Genomic DNA, 16,222 nt, shown 5'->3' on the forward strand with positions numbered 1-16,222 from the left:
GGCTCTGTGCCGCCCTCACCTCACAGGCATGGGCCCTCCAGCCCACCCCCCACAGCTGCCCCTAGGCCAGGAGCACCCCCTGCCCTGTAGCTGCCTGCTGCCCCCACTGCTGTGAGGGCAGGCTGGGGGGCGCAGCCCCTCCCTGGCAGAGCTCAGCCTGGGGGGCTCTGGAGCAGCAGGGAAGAGGGGTTGTGTATTGGGGTGGGGGCACATGGCAGCTTATAGGGAGCTCCTGCTCTCTGGGATGCCCACCCCAGTATCACCCTGCTGACACTGTGGGGGGGGGGGTTGACTGGGACATTGCTCAGGGAGTCCTCCGCCTGCCCCCCACCTCCCTGGGGTGGAGTATGCAGCCTCCCCAGCCCAGTCCCCCAGCACTGAGAACCACCCCCCAATGAGCAGAGCCCCCCAACGCACAGAGCCTGAGAAGCATTACCACCTTTGACCTGCAAAAAGAACCAGGCCACAAGGCAAACCCGCCGCCACCCCAACCACAAGGCAACTCAGCAACCCCCCCGCCCCCCAACAGCCACTTACAGTATCCAGCGAGAGCACAGATACAGAACATTGCACGTCTCCTCACTCGTGCGTGACTCAGCCCCTCTCTCGCACACGCGTGGGGCCCTTGCGTGGTGGTGAGCAGACAGCTGCTGCATGTTCGCCGGTGTTGATCTGTTAACACGCGCACTGCGGAAGCCGGAACGCTGCAGCAGCTGTGGCTGGACACACAAACTTTTACCCGGAGCCAGCCCTGGGTATTGGGAGAACAATGCAAATCTTTAGACCCATGTAAAAAATACCTGGCAGATTAAATTATTTTTCCTGGCAAATTGATAAATTGCTGGGCAGGCTGGTCAAATACCGGCCTGGTGGGAACCCGTGCAGCCCTGAGGAGGCACACACAGGCCTGGCCCAAGTAGCTGTCTAGTCCAGGCCGCCCAGTGAGGGGCTGCTAGGACCATGGGGTGCTCAGGGCCTCCGGGAGCTGGGCCAGCTGCTCCTGGTACCCTGGCCACGGCTTGTTGCCTCCGCAGGGTCCCCATAGGCGGAGCATGCCCCCTCCGCAGGCTTCCCAGCCCCTTCCATGGGGCCTGCCTGAGCCCGGGGTCTGCTGCCTCTGCCCGCTCCAGGGCAGAGACCTGGCTCCAGCCCTGCAGCTGGGCTCCATGGGGGGCAGCACAGGTTCCCAGCAGGGTCCCCGACCAGACATGCCAGAGACCCCCCCTGCGCTGGGGCCTAGGACGGCAGTGCCCTCCTGGCATCCTGTGCCCAGTTCTGGTGCCCACAAGTCAAGACAGATGTCGCTCAACAGGAGAGGGGTCAGAGAAGAGCCACGAGAACGATTAACAGCTTGGCAAACACCTCCGTCTATTGAACTCCTCCTTGGGGGGCTACAGGGTGACACCCACAGGCTGGAAGTCCCTACAAGCGGGCTCTGCAGTCTGGTGGAGAGCTAACACCATCCAACTGCTGGGAGCTGACGTGAGACACATTCAGTCAGGAAATGAAGGCCGACATTTCTAACGGAGAGAGTAATTAGCCATCAGCACAAGCCCCCGAGGGCCATGGTGGCTTCTCCATCAACTTTTATATCGAGACTGGCTGTGTTTTCAAAGGGAAACACGGGGCAGGTCTCTGGCCTGTGCTGTGCAGCATGATCACAACCGGCCCCTCTGCCCCTGCAATCTCTGACTGGAGCCGTGACTCAGGGCCCCCGCGGCCCAGCCCTGCAGGGCCAGGGAGGGAGACTGCAGCAAGGTCGACTCATCTGAGTAAATCAGACGCATTCTTTCCCCTAGGTGCTGGAGGAGAGAGGCTGCCCATGGGCACCTCTGCTGCCTGGACATGCAGGGGCTAATAGGACCCCCAGCCAGTGTAGCAGAGCCCCTCAATCAGGCCTAGAACCACGGCTTTAGCCTCTCAGCGAGGCCGCTTAGCTGCGGAAACTACCAGCTCAGCAGCCTTGGGGCTGGGTTCAGGGCACAGCTAGCACCGGAGACATTAGCCTATGGCCCAAATCTCAGCATGAACAATTGGCCAGGGCCTCCCGAAACTTGAGCTGTGGTTTCAGTTGGAAACTCATTGCTGTATCTGTCACTTGCCACTGCAATGCAGCCACCTCTGGGGTGGGGCAGGGCTGCTGCACAGCATGCCAGCATAGTGCAGGAAGTGGAGTGGGCATTGTATCAGATTGATGCTGCAGGGGGTGAGGAGGAGTGGAATTTGGCCAGGAGGTGGGGGTCAGTCCCCTGCTCCTGGTAAATCTGAGCAGTGAGGGCCCCCTGGTCTGGACACCCCACCTGCAGCCCCTCACCCCGAGCTGTGGCTGCAGAGTTTTTGTTTGCCACCAAGGTGCCGGGTGGGAAGCGCAAAGCGGGAGAAGAGACAGAGCCCTCAAGTGAGCACTTACAGGCTCCTCCTGGGATGGACCTTCCTCCCCCTCCCAAGTTCTCCCCTCCAGATGCTCTCCATGAGCCCTCCGTGGGTGGGGCGGTATTAAAGCCCCAGGCAGCCTATCTGCAAGGGTGGCACAGGGAGAGAGGCTCCTGCTCTGATCCTGCCAGCTAGACAGGCTGCAGCCTCCCAGGGAGGGTGTGGGGCTGCCCCAGCATTGCCCCTGCTGTGGCTCCAGCCCAAAGGCCTGGACCCTCCTGGCCAGCACCCACTGTCCCGTGAGCAGGAGGGGAAGGGGCCCCAGGAAGGGGTTACTCTGGCCTCATTTCCTCCAGCCAGCACCCCTCCCGTTGGGGCAGGCTCAGCCTCAGCCCCCAAGGCCATCTGCCTAGGTTCAGCTCTCCTGCCGCTTGCTCTGGGTGCTCTCGGCCCCAGCGTGGCAAGGCTTGGGGAAGGCAGGTGTGTCCATGTGGCTGCTGCAGAGAGCCCCGGGTGCCTGGAGCGGCTGGCTGCATCCAAGTGAGCAGGCCCCCACTCACAGGCAGGCCTAGCTGGTCTGAGGCTCACGCATCCTGTGGGGCACCACCTGAGCCGAGCCCCAAAACCCATCACCTGGGGAGGCAGCTGAAACCTGGGCCAGGTGAGGCCGAGCCTCATCCCCTAACAGGGCCGACTCCCTCTACGATCTGCCCCTCCTGGACCCCTGCCTGTCTCTGGGCCAGCTTGTCGTGCCCCCCTCGCTGCCTGCAGTCCCGCCAGCTCCCTGCTGCCATGGGGCTGGGAAGGGCACCACCTCACTCTAGGAGAGGGGAGAGCCCTTCCCGGCTCATCCCAAGCTAACCCAGTACCTGGAGGGCCAGCTGTGCCAGCAGGGGGCAAACCTGCCTGGGAAGGGGTGGGGAGCAGGAGGAAGATGGCGACACCTGGGCGACCGCTGACTGCTGCAGGCTGCCCCGACCTGGAGTCTGCATGGACCTGAAGCTGGGTGCCCCAAGAAGAGGGAGGGATGGTAGACCCTGATGAAAGGCTATAACGAGGCTGGTTCTGGAGGGACCCAACGGAGAGTGCCAATTCAGGACAAATTGCCTCAAGCAGGGCAGTTACAGGCTAAGGCTGGGGTTTTTCCACCTCTAAGGCAAACCAAACCAGCCAGACAGAGCAGACTTTGGTCTCACCCCACTGGCTAACCACAAGTCTCACAAGCAATTTCCTTAGACACTCCAGTTTCCCAGTATCACCACTCATGGGGACAGATGGTTATGAAAACCAATACCCCAGTAAAAGAAAAGAGGTTCTCTCGATCCTAAAGGACCAAGCCCCAGACCCAGGTCAATATACAAATCAGATCTTACCCACAAATCATGTTGTTGCCAATCCTTCAGAATTTAAAATCTAAAGGTTTATTCATAAGAGGAAAAAGAAAGATAAGAGCAAGATGTGGTTAAATGGAATCAATGACAGACAGTGACGGCAAAGTTCTTGGTTCAGGTTTGTAGCAGTGATGGAATAAACGGCAGGCTCAAATCAAGTCTCTGGAGAACATCCCCAGCTGGGATGGGTCTTTCAGTCCTTGGTTCAAAGCTTCAGTGCAGCAAAGTCCCTCCAGAGGTCAGAAGCAGGACTGAAGACCAGATGGAGGAGCTGCAGCAGGTTTTTATAGTCTCTTGCCATGTGGTCTCTGCTTTCTTTGTCCAAAGGAGAAGCTGTCCCTCACACGGCCTGGAAACACCTCAGAGTTCTGTCCATAGGCAGGTCCCTGCACACCTTGCTGAGTCACAAGGCATGTCTGCCTTCTCTCAATGGGTCAATTGTGTTGCTGATGGTCCTTAATGGGCCACCCGGCAGGCTAGGCAGAGCTGACCCCAACTTGTCTGGGGTGTCCCCCAGAAGCAGAGCATAAGTTTGAAACACAGACAGTATAGAGCCAATACTTATATCTTTAAATACAAAAATGATAAAGATCGCATAATCCTAACCTCGTTTTAGACACCTTATTTGACCCCCTTTATACAAGATTTGGTGCCACTCGAGGACCTTGGTTGCAACAATGATCTATATGGTCCCAGATTATGTCAATAATGTCACAAAGGCACTCTCCCAGTTCATAAGGCAAGCTGCATAAGAGACCGCCCACCAGCCAGGATCTCATCACCCCACTGCATGCTAAGGCAGAGACAATGCCAGGGACCCAGGAGACCGAGGCCCAGCCGGCGCTGGGCGGGCACCTCTTCCAGTTGGTATTGTGTGATACCACGGGAGGTCTCAACCATTTTCTTTGAGGCCCCCCCAACATGCTATAAAACCGCCACGGCCTACCAGTGCCACAACAACTGGTTTTCTGTGTATAGAAGCCCGGGCTGGTGTTAGGGGGTAGCAAGCAGGGCAGCTGCTTGGTGCCCCAGGAGCCTCCGTGATGCCACATTGCTCAGGCTTTGGCTTCAGCCCAGAGTGGCATGGTCAGGGCCCTGGGCTTTGTGGCCCATAGGATTGCTTTGCTAGCTATTCTAGCCTACTAATCCAGCCAGCCGTATCAAATAATCTGTTTCTCTTTCTGAATTAATCCATTTCATATAGGATTCTTATATTTTATCAGTAAGAGTTCCTATGAAATTAGGGTGTGTTGAGGCAGGTGATGTGTGTTTCCTAATAGTTATACATAGAATAAGTTTTGCGGAAATGCAAGAATACTAACGGCCTGTATCTGGTCAGATCAGCTAAATAGCTACAAGTCTGATCCTCTAAGGGTAAATCAGCTTAAAAGCTGGCAACCTTTGGCACAGATAGGAATGGTCCCTGAACTTTGGGGAACCAAAGGGAGGAACTACACACAACACTGAACAGGTTTCTCTGGTGTCCGCAGCCAGTTGGTAACCACAGGGCATGCCACAAACCTGGAAGCCGCCAAGAGAGCCTGGGGGGCAGTTTTGGGAGAGAGACAATCCTTATTAATATGTAGAGCGTAAGTGTCATAACCCACTAACCTACAGGAGAAGGGGACCCATACATTTCTTAGGGTACGGGATTAAGATTTGGGTATCATAGGTTGGGCCTGAATTCCTTAGTGTCAGAATCCTGTAAAATGCCATGGAAGGATATCTTAGGGGGCTTTTACTTTTCTTTGTTCCCCTAAATTCTATAGACTCTCTTCTCTCACGCTATCAGCCCAGTTTGTGCAGTAGAGTATAACTACTCAACATTCCTAACGATTGGGGAAGCCAGCACCATCGTGTTATTGGGCATGCCAGGAGTAAGACTTGTCCTTCTCCTCCTATTACCGAGTCTTCAGGGAAGGGTGTGAGTATGTTAGGTTAAGGTACTTATAATAGGAATGTTACCACCAGGAGTTTTGGAATTCTTTTACTGTTTTGCAGTCATAAGTTTCATAGCATTTATTATTCTTTTGTTGATCTCAATAAAGCTTTTATCAATTTGGTATTGTCCTCAGTGTAAGTGTTTTTTGCCAAGCACCCCAAGAGTCCTCTCCCAATATGGAGCTCTGAGCTCTCAGACCCTGTAGTCTGAATTGGCAAGAACCTATAAATCTTCTGGTGTGATGCGATCAGTAGCAAGCCATAACAACTGACCCATCAAATTCAGGTCAACAGCTTCAGCCCCATGCAGCGGGACTTTGGCTTTCTGCTGAGAACCCCAGTGAGTCCAATGCTGGCCCTAATTGGCAGACCCCCTGAAACCTGCTCCTGGCCCCTTAGAGGGCCCCAGGCCCTGCATAGACCAACCCCAGCCAGGGCTTCTTTCAAGCCAGGCCTTAAAAACCTCTAAGGATGGAGGTTCCACCACCTCCCTAGGTAACCCATTCCAGAGCTTCACCACGCTCCAAGGGAAAGTTTTTCCTAATATCCAACCTAGACCTCCCCCACTGCAACTTGAGACCCTTGTTCTGTCATCTGCTACCACTGAGAACAGCCTAGGTCCATCCTCTTTGGAACCCCCCCTTCAGGTAGTTGAAGGCTGCTATCAAATCCCCCCTCACTCTTCTCTTCCGCAGACTAAATAAGCCCAGTTCCCTCAGCCTCTCCTCATAAGTCATGTGCCCCAGCCTCCTAATCATTTTCATTGCCCTCTGCTGGACTCTCTCCAATTTGTCCACATCCCTTCTGTAGTGGGGGTCCCAAAACTGGACGCAAGACTCCAGGTGTGGCCTCACCAGTGCCAAATAGAGGGGAATAATCACATCCCTTGATCTGCTGGCTATGCCCCTACATATACATCCCAAAATGCCATTAGCCTTCTTGGCAACGAGGGGACACTGCTGACTCATATCCAGCTTCTCGTCCACTGTCATCCCCAGGTCCTTTCTGCAGAACTGCCGCTTAGCCAGTCAGTCCCCAGCCTGTAGCGTGCATGGGATTCTTCCGTCCTAAGAGCAGGACTCTGCACTTGTCCTTGTTGGACCTCAGATTTCTTTTGGCCCCATCCTCCAATTTGTCCGGGTCACTCTGTATCCTATCCCTACCCTCCAGCGTATCTACCTCTCCCCCCAGCTTAGTGTCATCTGCAAACTTGCTGAGGGTGCAATCCATCCTATCATCCAGATCATTAATGAAGTTGAACAAAAGCGGCCCCAGAACCGCACTCCGCTTGATACCAGCTGCTAACTAGACATCGAGCCGTTGATCACTACCCACTGAGCCCGACAATCTAGCCAGCTTTCTATCCACCTTATAGTCCATCCATCCAGCCAATACTTCTTTAACTTGCTGCAAGAACACTGTGGGAGACCGTGTCAAAAGCTTTGCTAAAGTCAACGTACATCATGTCCACTGCTTTCCCCATGTCCACAGAGCCAGTTATCTCAACATAGAAGGCAATCAGGTTGATCAGGCATGACTTGCCCTTGGTGAATCCATGTTGACTGTTCCTGATCACCTTCCTCTCCTCCAGGTGCTTCAAAATGGATTCCTTGAGGACCTGTTCCATAATTTTTCCAGGGACCGAGGTGAGGCTGACTGGTCTGTAGTTCCCCAGGTTCTCCTTCTTCCCTGTTTTAAAGATGGACACTATATTTACCTTTTTCCAATAGTCCAGGACCTCCCCTGATCGCCACGAGTTTTCAGAGATCATGGCCAATGGCTCTGCTATCACATCAGCCAACTCCCTCAACACCCTCAGATGCATTAGATCTGGACCCATGGACTTGTGCATGTCCAGCTTTCCTAAGTAGTCCTTAACCTGTTCTTTCACCACTGAGGGCTGCTCACCTCTGCCCATACTGTGTTACCCAGTGCAGCCGTCTGGGAGCTGCCCTTGTCTGTGAAGGCCAAGGCAAAAAAGGCCTTGAGGACTTCAGCTTTTTCCATTTCATCTGTCACTAGGCTGCTTCCCCCATTCAGTAAGGGGCCCACACTTTCCCTGACCTTCTTGCTGCTAACATACCTGTAGAAACCCTTCTTGTTACGCTTCACATCCCTTGCTAGCTGCAACTTCAGTTGTGCCTTGGCCTTCCTGATTACACCCCTGCATGCTCAAGCAATATGGTTGAGAACTACTGTGATATCACAATACAACAGTACAGGGGGATTTAACTAGCACTGCCTGGGTCCTGCCAGGGCATCACCATGTGTGGCAACCCTCAGTGTCTAGCCCACCCCTCTCAGCCTGCTTAAAACATGCCAGAGAAGCCCTGGAAATATCAAATCGCACAACTATTGGCCAACATCCCCCTCCCCCTGCCCATGTTCTTGCTGCCAGCCACCCTGCTCAGATGGTTGCCCTGTGTGGGTGAGGTGTCAAGCCAGGTTCCTTGTAGCCACAGGTGCAGAACAGGGAAAAGTGCTGGAGGAAGCACTCAGGGGGTACAGTTCATTTGCGCCCTCAGCATCTAGCTACCCTGAAGTTTTGAGGATGGAAGTCGCCCGCCTCAGGCCAGAGCCCTTTCCAAAGGCCCAGAGATCGCCCCGCACTGCCAGGCAGGTGCGGAGCCATTACTGCCCAGTTCTGTGCGGAGTTCACAATGATCAGTGGGCTCCGGAAAAGAGAACAGAAGGCAAAGGCCGTGCTCTGGTTTGGGATGCACGTTGCACAAGGAGCTCTCTCTCTACTGTCCCTGGAGCTTGCGGTTCCCTTCTCCACAGCGGGGTGCGCCGGCCTGGTAAACTGCCCCACTACAAATCATCGTGATTTGAACAAGATCCTTCTCTGCCTTTGGGGGATGTAATCCAGGGGAACAGCCCCAGCACAAAGATTGCCTGCAGGGTGCCCATGCAATCCCTAACCTGCCCCTCCAGACCCCCCACCCTGCCAGCTCACCCCAACTGGAAACGAGCAATGTGGAGGAAAAGCAACGTTGGACCCGTGTTGGCCTGGAGACCAGAGCTGGGATGATAACTATTGCTTGTGGTCCCCCCTCCTCCCCGAGCACCTGGCACACCGTGGCACCCATCATGTGCCAGCAATGCCCCTCTGCCATGTACATTGGCCAAACCAGACAGTCTCTACGCAAAAGAATAAATGGAAAAAAATCAGACATCAGGAATTATAACAGTCAAAAACCAGGTCGGAGAACACGTCAATCTCTCTGGACACTCAATAACAGACTTGAAGGTGGCCATTCTTCAACAAAAAAAATTCAAAAACAGACTTCAACAAGAAACTGCAGAACTGCAATTACTCTGCAAACTGGACACCATCAAATTAGGCCTGAATAAAGCCTGGGAGTGGCTGGGTCACTTCAAAAACTAATTTTCCCCTGCTGATACTCACACCTTCTTGGGAACTGTTTGAAATGGGCCACCTTGATTGCATTGGCCTCGTTAGCACTACAAAAGTGATTTTCCCTCCCTTGGTATTCACCCCTTCTTGTCAACTGTTGAGAATAGCCCACTTCCACCTTAATTGGATTGGCTCATTAGCACTGACCCCCCCACTTGGTAAGGCAACTCCCATCTTTTCATGTGCTGTGTATTTATACCTGCCTTTGTATTTTCCACTCCATGCATCTGATGAAGTGGGTTTTAGCCCACGAAAGCTTATGCCCAAATCAATTTGTCAGTCTCTAAGGTGCCACAAGGAGTCCTCATTGTTTTTGCTGATACAAACACGGCTCCCCTTCTGAAGCCTGTCAGGTTACAAAATGTAATTGCTCACCCTAAATGTTGTTTTAGGCAGGTTGCAGAGTTTCTGTAGCTTAGAGTTCCAGTTATTTCTCTTTAGAGGCTAGACCCCTGTCTCAGCCTGGACTCAGCCCTGGCCTTTCCCTCAGTTTAGTTCCTTTTCCTTCAGGTCTGTTTAGCAATCTTTCGTCTTGGACAGGGAGGCAATGGAGAAGAGTCCTGATTGACTTCCTTCCCAGCCTTAAATAGAAATTACATAAGGTGGGAATCTTTTGTTTCCCAGTCTGACCCCTCACCTCCCCATGGAAAAAACACTGAAAGCTCAAGATGGGGGTCTAGTACCAGGTGACATGATCACCTGACCCTGTTGCATCAAAGCAGCAACCGCAGGAGCTTCTCAAGAAGGCAGGAGATTAAGATCTTCCCAATCTGATGGTTCTTCCCCGTGGCCATTGCGGCTGATTGCCTACTGTCTGGTGGACACTCCCCAAAATACACACAGTTGTAATGACAGGTTTCAGAGTAACAGCCGTGTTAGTCTGTATTCGCAAAAAGAAAACGAGTACTAGTGGCACCTTAGAGACTAACCAATTTATTTGAGCATAAGCTTTCGTGAGCTACATCCGATGAAGTGAGCTGTAGCTCACGAAAGCTCATGCTCAAATAAATTGGTTAGTCTCTAGGGTGCCACAAGTCCTCCTTTTCTTTTTGGATAAACACAGTCAGTAAATTATAACCTTTCCAATGATACCTCACATGACCCATCTTGCATAAAACATATCTTAGTTATGCCATATTCATATCATAAAACATCTTAGTTCTGTCATGTTCACACCATTACTCGATTTCTATGAGGAACGTGGGGTGCAGTGTCATAGGCATGGCACTGGAGATGGGTGTCCAGATGCAGGCAGGGGGGAGGAGGAGATGGGTGCTGTAACTGGGTTCACTCTCTACCACAGTGCCTCCTGCTGGCTGTCCTGGGAACTAGCTCAGTGGGTGGTGCTGTCACTCCTGCTCTGGGACTCACGTCTCTCTCAGGACCGCGGCATTCCCTTCAGCGACACAGCCCTCTGGCCATGCCACACACTGTGCTGCCCCCGTCCGGGGGACCTGCAGTCTGCTGTTCAGACACTTCCCTTAGTGGCCACTGCAGCAAATTATCTGGCCACTTCCTCGTGGCCCCAGCATCCTCTTTGCCCTTGCCTCAGGGCCTCAGCCTGCAAACCCCAGCATCCAGCCAGGAGCCATCTCTCGCTTCCCCGGTCCCTGCTAGCAGCACTGCTCTGTCCGGGGGGCGGGCAGGTCTCTCAGCCCTCCAGAGACACAGTGCTTCCTCCCTAGGCTCCTAGCAGAAAACTACCATCCTCTGCCCCACAACTCCCTTTTTTATATGGACCTGCCAGCCCCTGATTGGCTGCTCCCTTCAGCCCTTCTCTGATTGGCTGCCTCTTGCGTAGCCTCCCTAGGGCTCTATCAACCCCTTAGAGCCCAGTGTGGGGCAGGTGCCCCGTCACGGTGCCCAAACGCCGGCGGGAGGTAGGCGATGAGTGCCGAGACACGGGCAAGCGCTGGTGCTGCAGGCAGAGCCTTGGCGGTGGAGCTGGGGCATTTGAAGCAGCCAGGAAGCCCACCAGGCTGGGTGTGGTCAGGCTGGCAGGAGAGAAGGGGGGCTCTGCACAGGTAGAGCTGCCTGGCCCCTTGTTGCCCTCCCAACAAGGCTGTGGGGTGAGCCCTGGCGGCTGGACTCCACTCCCAGCCCTGGGGCACCCAGCTTCTCCTCTGACCTCCCGGCCAGACAGCAACTCCAGGCAGGGCTGGGGCACGCAGCCTGTGGACGTTGGGCGTGAGCCATGCCCCCTGCCCATGCCGTGCCGGCTCTGGGCCCGCACCGAGGCCTTCGGCCAAGCTGCCAGGCCAGTGCTCTCCGCAACCTCTCACACAAATGGCCATGGCCATGGAGAGATGGAAACGCGACCCCAGCTCCCCTTTCCCAGGGCTCCCCACAGCACCCCAGGAGGAGCCACCCAAGGGAGGGAGCAGCCTCCTGGGGATCTCCTTACATCCAGGCTGCCCTGCATGGGCCCCTCTGCCCCACCGACAGCCCCCCAGACACTGGGCTCCCTACAAACCCTGGGCCGCAGGGAACCAGGTTTTTGTACTGGGCCTTCAGCCTCCCGGCGAAGGATCTGGCAGGGGACATTAGCTGTGTCCCCAACTGCCTTTTCGAAAACAGGCCTATGCCAGGCCACTGGGCACGGATGGACCCCAAGATTCTAGCTTGGTCCTTGCCTGAGCAACACCCTTAGAACAGGGCAGAGCAGCCAGCGGGGCCGATGCTCCGGCTTGCAAGGTCTTTCCTCGCCTTTCCTTCAGTCTTTCTTTCGCCCGCCTGAACGGGTGTTTGCCTCCAGCTCCCTGGGGCAGCTGTGAACACTTGCAAGAGAACGTGTGTGTGTGTGTGTCACACCACCCCCGGCAGCCTGGGAGGAGGGGTGTGTGTGTGTGTGTGTCACACCACCCCCGGCAGCCTGGGAGGAGGGGTGTGTGTGTGTGTGTGTCACACCACCCCCGGCAGCCTGGGAGGAGGGGTGTGTGTGTGTGTGTGTCACACCACCCCCAGCAGGCTGGGAGGAGGGGGGTGTGTGTGTGTGTGTCACACCACCCCCGGCAGCCTGGGAGGAGGGGTGTGTGTGTGTGTGTGTCACACCACCCCCGGCAGCCTGGGAGGAGGGGTGTGTGTGTGTGTGTGTCACACCACCCCCAGCAGGCTGGGAGGAGGGGTGTGTGTGTGTGTGTGTCACACCACCCCCGGCAGCCTGGGAGGAGGGGTGTGTGTGTGTGTGTGTCACACCACCCCCGGCAGCCTGGGAGGAGGGGTGTGTGTGTGTGTGTGTCACACCACCCCCGGCAGGCTGGGAGGAGGGGTGTGTGTGTGTGTGTGTCACACCACCCCCAGCAGGCTGGGAGGAGGGGGGGGTGTTGTGTGTGTGTCACACCACCCCCAGCAGGCTGGGAGGAGGGGGGGGTGTTGTGTGTGTGTGTGTGTGTGTCACACCACCCCCAGCAGGCTGGGAGGAGGGGTGTGTGTGTGTGTGTGTCACACCACCCCCAGCAGGCTGGGAGGAGGGGGGTGTGTGTGTGTGTGTGTGTCACACCACCCCCGGCAGGCTGGGAGGAGGGGTGTGTGTGTGTGTGTGTCACACCACCCCCGGCAGGCTGGGAGGAGGGGTGTGTGTGTGTGTGTGTCACACCACCCCCAGCAGGCTGGGAGGAGGGGGGGGTGTTGTGTGTGTGTGTGTGTGTGTCACACCACCCCCGGGAGGGTGGGAGGAGGGGTGTGTGTTGTGTGTGTGTGTGTGTCACACCACCCCCAGCAGGCTGGGAGGAGGGGTGTGTGTGTGTGTGTGTCACACCACCCCCAGCAGGCTGGGAGGAGGGGGGGGTGTGTGTGTGTGTGTGTCACACCACCCCCGGCAGGCTGGGAGGAGGGGTGTGTGTGTGTGTGTGTCACACCACCCCCGGCAGGCTGGGAGGAGGGGTGTGTGTGTGTGTGTGTCACACCACCCCCGGGAGGGTGGGAGGAGGCTGCACACTCTGATTTGGGGGAGAAAGCGCAGAAGCGCCACCTACAGGCAGCACTGGGGAGACACAACACAGGATCTTGTGGCACCTTAGAGACTAACCAATTTATTTGAGCATGAGCTTTCGTGAGCTACAGCTCACTTCATCGGATGCATGCCGTGGAAACTGCAGCAGACTTTATATACACAGAGACCATGAAACAATACCCCCTCCCACCCCACTGTCCTGCTGAACTATTACCAGCAGGAGAGTGAGTTTGTGTGTGGGGGGGGGTGAGAAAACCTGGATTTGTGCTGGAAATGGCCCACCTTGATTATCATACACATTGTAAGGAGAGTGGTCACTTTGGATGGGCTATTACCAGCAGGACAGTGGGGTGGGAGGGGGTATTGTTTCATGGTCTCTGTATGTATATAATGTCTGCACTTAGGACGGAAGAACCCAATGCACAGCTACAGACTAGGGACCGAATGGCTAGGCAGCAGTTCTGCGGAAAAGGACCTAGGGGTGACAGTGGACGAGAAGCTGGATATGAGTCAGCAGTGTGCCCTTGTTGCCAAGAAGGCCAATGGCATTTTGGGATGTATAAGTAGGGGCATAGCGAGCAGATCGAGGGACGTGATCGTCCCCCTCTATTCGACATTGGTGAGGCCTCATCTGGAGTACTGTGTCCAGTTTTGGTCCCCACACTACAAGAAGGATGTGGATAAATTGGAGAGAGTCCAGCGAAGGGCAAGAGAAATGATTAGGGGTCTGGAACACATGAGTTATGAGGAGAGGCTGAGGGAGCTGGGATTGTTTAGCCTGCAGAAGAGAAGAATGAGGGGGGATTTGATAGCTGCTTTCAACTACCTGAAAGGGGGTTCCAAAGAGGATGGCTCTAGACTGTTCTCAATGGTAGCAGATGACAGAACGAGGAGTAATGGTCTCAAGTTGCAGTGGGGGAGGTTTAGGTTGGATATTAGGAAAAACTTTTTCACTAGGAGGGTGGTGAAACACTGGAATGCATTACCTAGGGAGGTGGTGGAATCTCCTTCCTTAGAGGTTTTTAAGGTCACGCTTGACAAAGCCCTGGCTGGGATGATTTAACTGGGAATTGGTCCTGCTTTGAGCAGGGAGTTGGACTAGATGACCTTCTGGGGTCCCTTCCAACCCTGATATTCTATGATTCTATGATTCTGCAGTTTCCACAGTATGCATCCGATGAAGTGAGCTGTAGCTCACGAAAGCTCATGCTCAAATAAATTGGTTAGTCTCTAAGGTGCCACAAGTCCTCCTTTTCTTTCTGCGAATACAGACTAACACGGCTGTTACTCTGAAACACGGGGTCTGTCCCTCCCAGCCTGGCAGGCACCCCAGCCAGTGAGCTCTGCCCGCCCCCTGCCTCGCCTCCCTGCCGGCAGCCCCCCAAGGCGGAAGGCTTTAGAGCTGGTAGAATGGGTGACAGTGCTCAGGAGTCTGCCCCGTCTCTTGCCCTTCCGGCTGCCCCCTCAAAGGCTCTGTCTGTGCCGGGGAAGGAGAGCTGTGCGGGTAACACACAGGCCCAAGCGCGGAGATGACTGGGTTCTACTCTCAGCTCTGCCATGGACTTCCTGTGTGACACTAGCCCCGCTCTGTGCCTCAGTTTGCCCACCTGTGAAATGGGAGCAATGATAAGGCGACACCATGAATGGTGCTTTGAGATCCACGACTGGACGGCACCAGGGCAGGAAGAGCGTAGGCCAGCGTCCCCCTGGACGGAGGAGCTGAGATGGGGGCCTGGACCCAGGGCCCTTCACCCGCTTGTGCGACCTGATGCCGCCCATCTGCTGTGTTCCAGGGTGGGTTCCAGATTCCTCCTCACTGAGCTGTAGCTGAGACGTGTCAAACTTGGCATGCTGGGAGGTGCCTGCCACGCCCGCCAGCCCGCAGGAACTGGTAGGGATGGGTCAGACCGTTCCTTTGGGGGGAATTGATCAGGTTGTGTTTAAAAATGCAAAAACCAGAAAAAATCATTAAACAAATAAAATGAAGGGCAGTGGGCAGGGATGCCTGGTACTCAGGGGGGCAAGGATGCCCAGTATTCAGGGGGCCGGTGGGCAGGGGTGCTCGGTACGCAGGGGGCCAAGGGACAGGGATGCCCGGAACTCAGGGGGGCTGGTACTCAGAGGGGGCAGGAAATGGGGGTGGGGGTGCCTGGTACTCATGGATGTCAAGGTGCCCAGTACTCACAGGGGTACTCGGGGCAGAGGTGGGGGGTGCCTGGTACTCGGAGGGGGATACACATCATGGAACAGCAGAGGAAGCCTCGGCACACTGAGGCGGGTTCAGCCTTGTGCGCCCTGCGGGCCAGTGACTGCTGGGTGGTCGATCTCGGCTCCTACCCGTCTCGCTCCCGCACTGCCCAGAGGAAGCAGACGGGGCGGCAATGAAGGGCTGGGGTCAGAAGGTCGCGCCTCACAAGTGCTGCCGGGTCCCTGCCCTTCAGCATGGCCCCCCAACTTCCCCTGCAAAACCTGCCTGGGGCCCACCGGGCCAAGCTTGCGGTGGACAGCGAGAAACCCCAACGCTGGCATGTTTAACCCCAGGAGCCCGGAGGGGAAAATCCTGCAAACCTCAGCATGTGCAGAGCTGGCAGATGCTAGTCCAGCTTCCCCTCCCCCCCGCTCCCGTTCTGCCCATGCCCAGCCTTCAGCCCTGACCTCCGAATCCCCGTCCTGTTCCAATCTGGTCCCTTTCCCACATCTCAGCCAGTGCCCCTCAACCCGACCCGCAGCCCCTGCTAGCCAAGCCCTGGGCTTCCCCCGCTCCCCACTCTGCCAGTGCCCCTCAACCCTGACCTGCAGCCCCGTCCTCCACTCCCTTCTCTGTCAAAACTCTGCCAATGTCCCTCTGTCCAAAACCTGCAGCATCCCCCTGCTTTTCCATCCTGGGCTCCCCCTTCTCTACCAACTGCTCAACCCTGACCTCAGGCATGGAGGAGTTTGTGTAAGAAGCTGCCAACACAAATGGGGGCATGAGGGTAGGGACACTGGGGGCACAGAGGGGTGGGGCAGGGGCGAGGCAGAGTGAGACGAAGGCAGTTGGGAGGGGCAGCGTTTTGAGGTTGTTGAATGTGCGGTGACATTCACAAAGGGCCAGAGGGGCAGGCGGCGGCGGGGGGGAACCTGATCGAATCAGTGGGCCAAGAGGAC

Source organism: Lepidochelys kempii, chromosome 7, assembly GCF_965140265.1.
Source record: "Lepidochelys kempii isolate rLepKem1 chromosome 7, rLepKem1.hap2, whole genome shotgun sequence".
Taxonomy (NCBI): Eukaryota; Metazoa; Chordata; order Testudines; family Cheloniidae; genus Lepidochelys; species Lepidochelys kempii.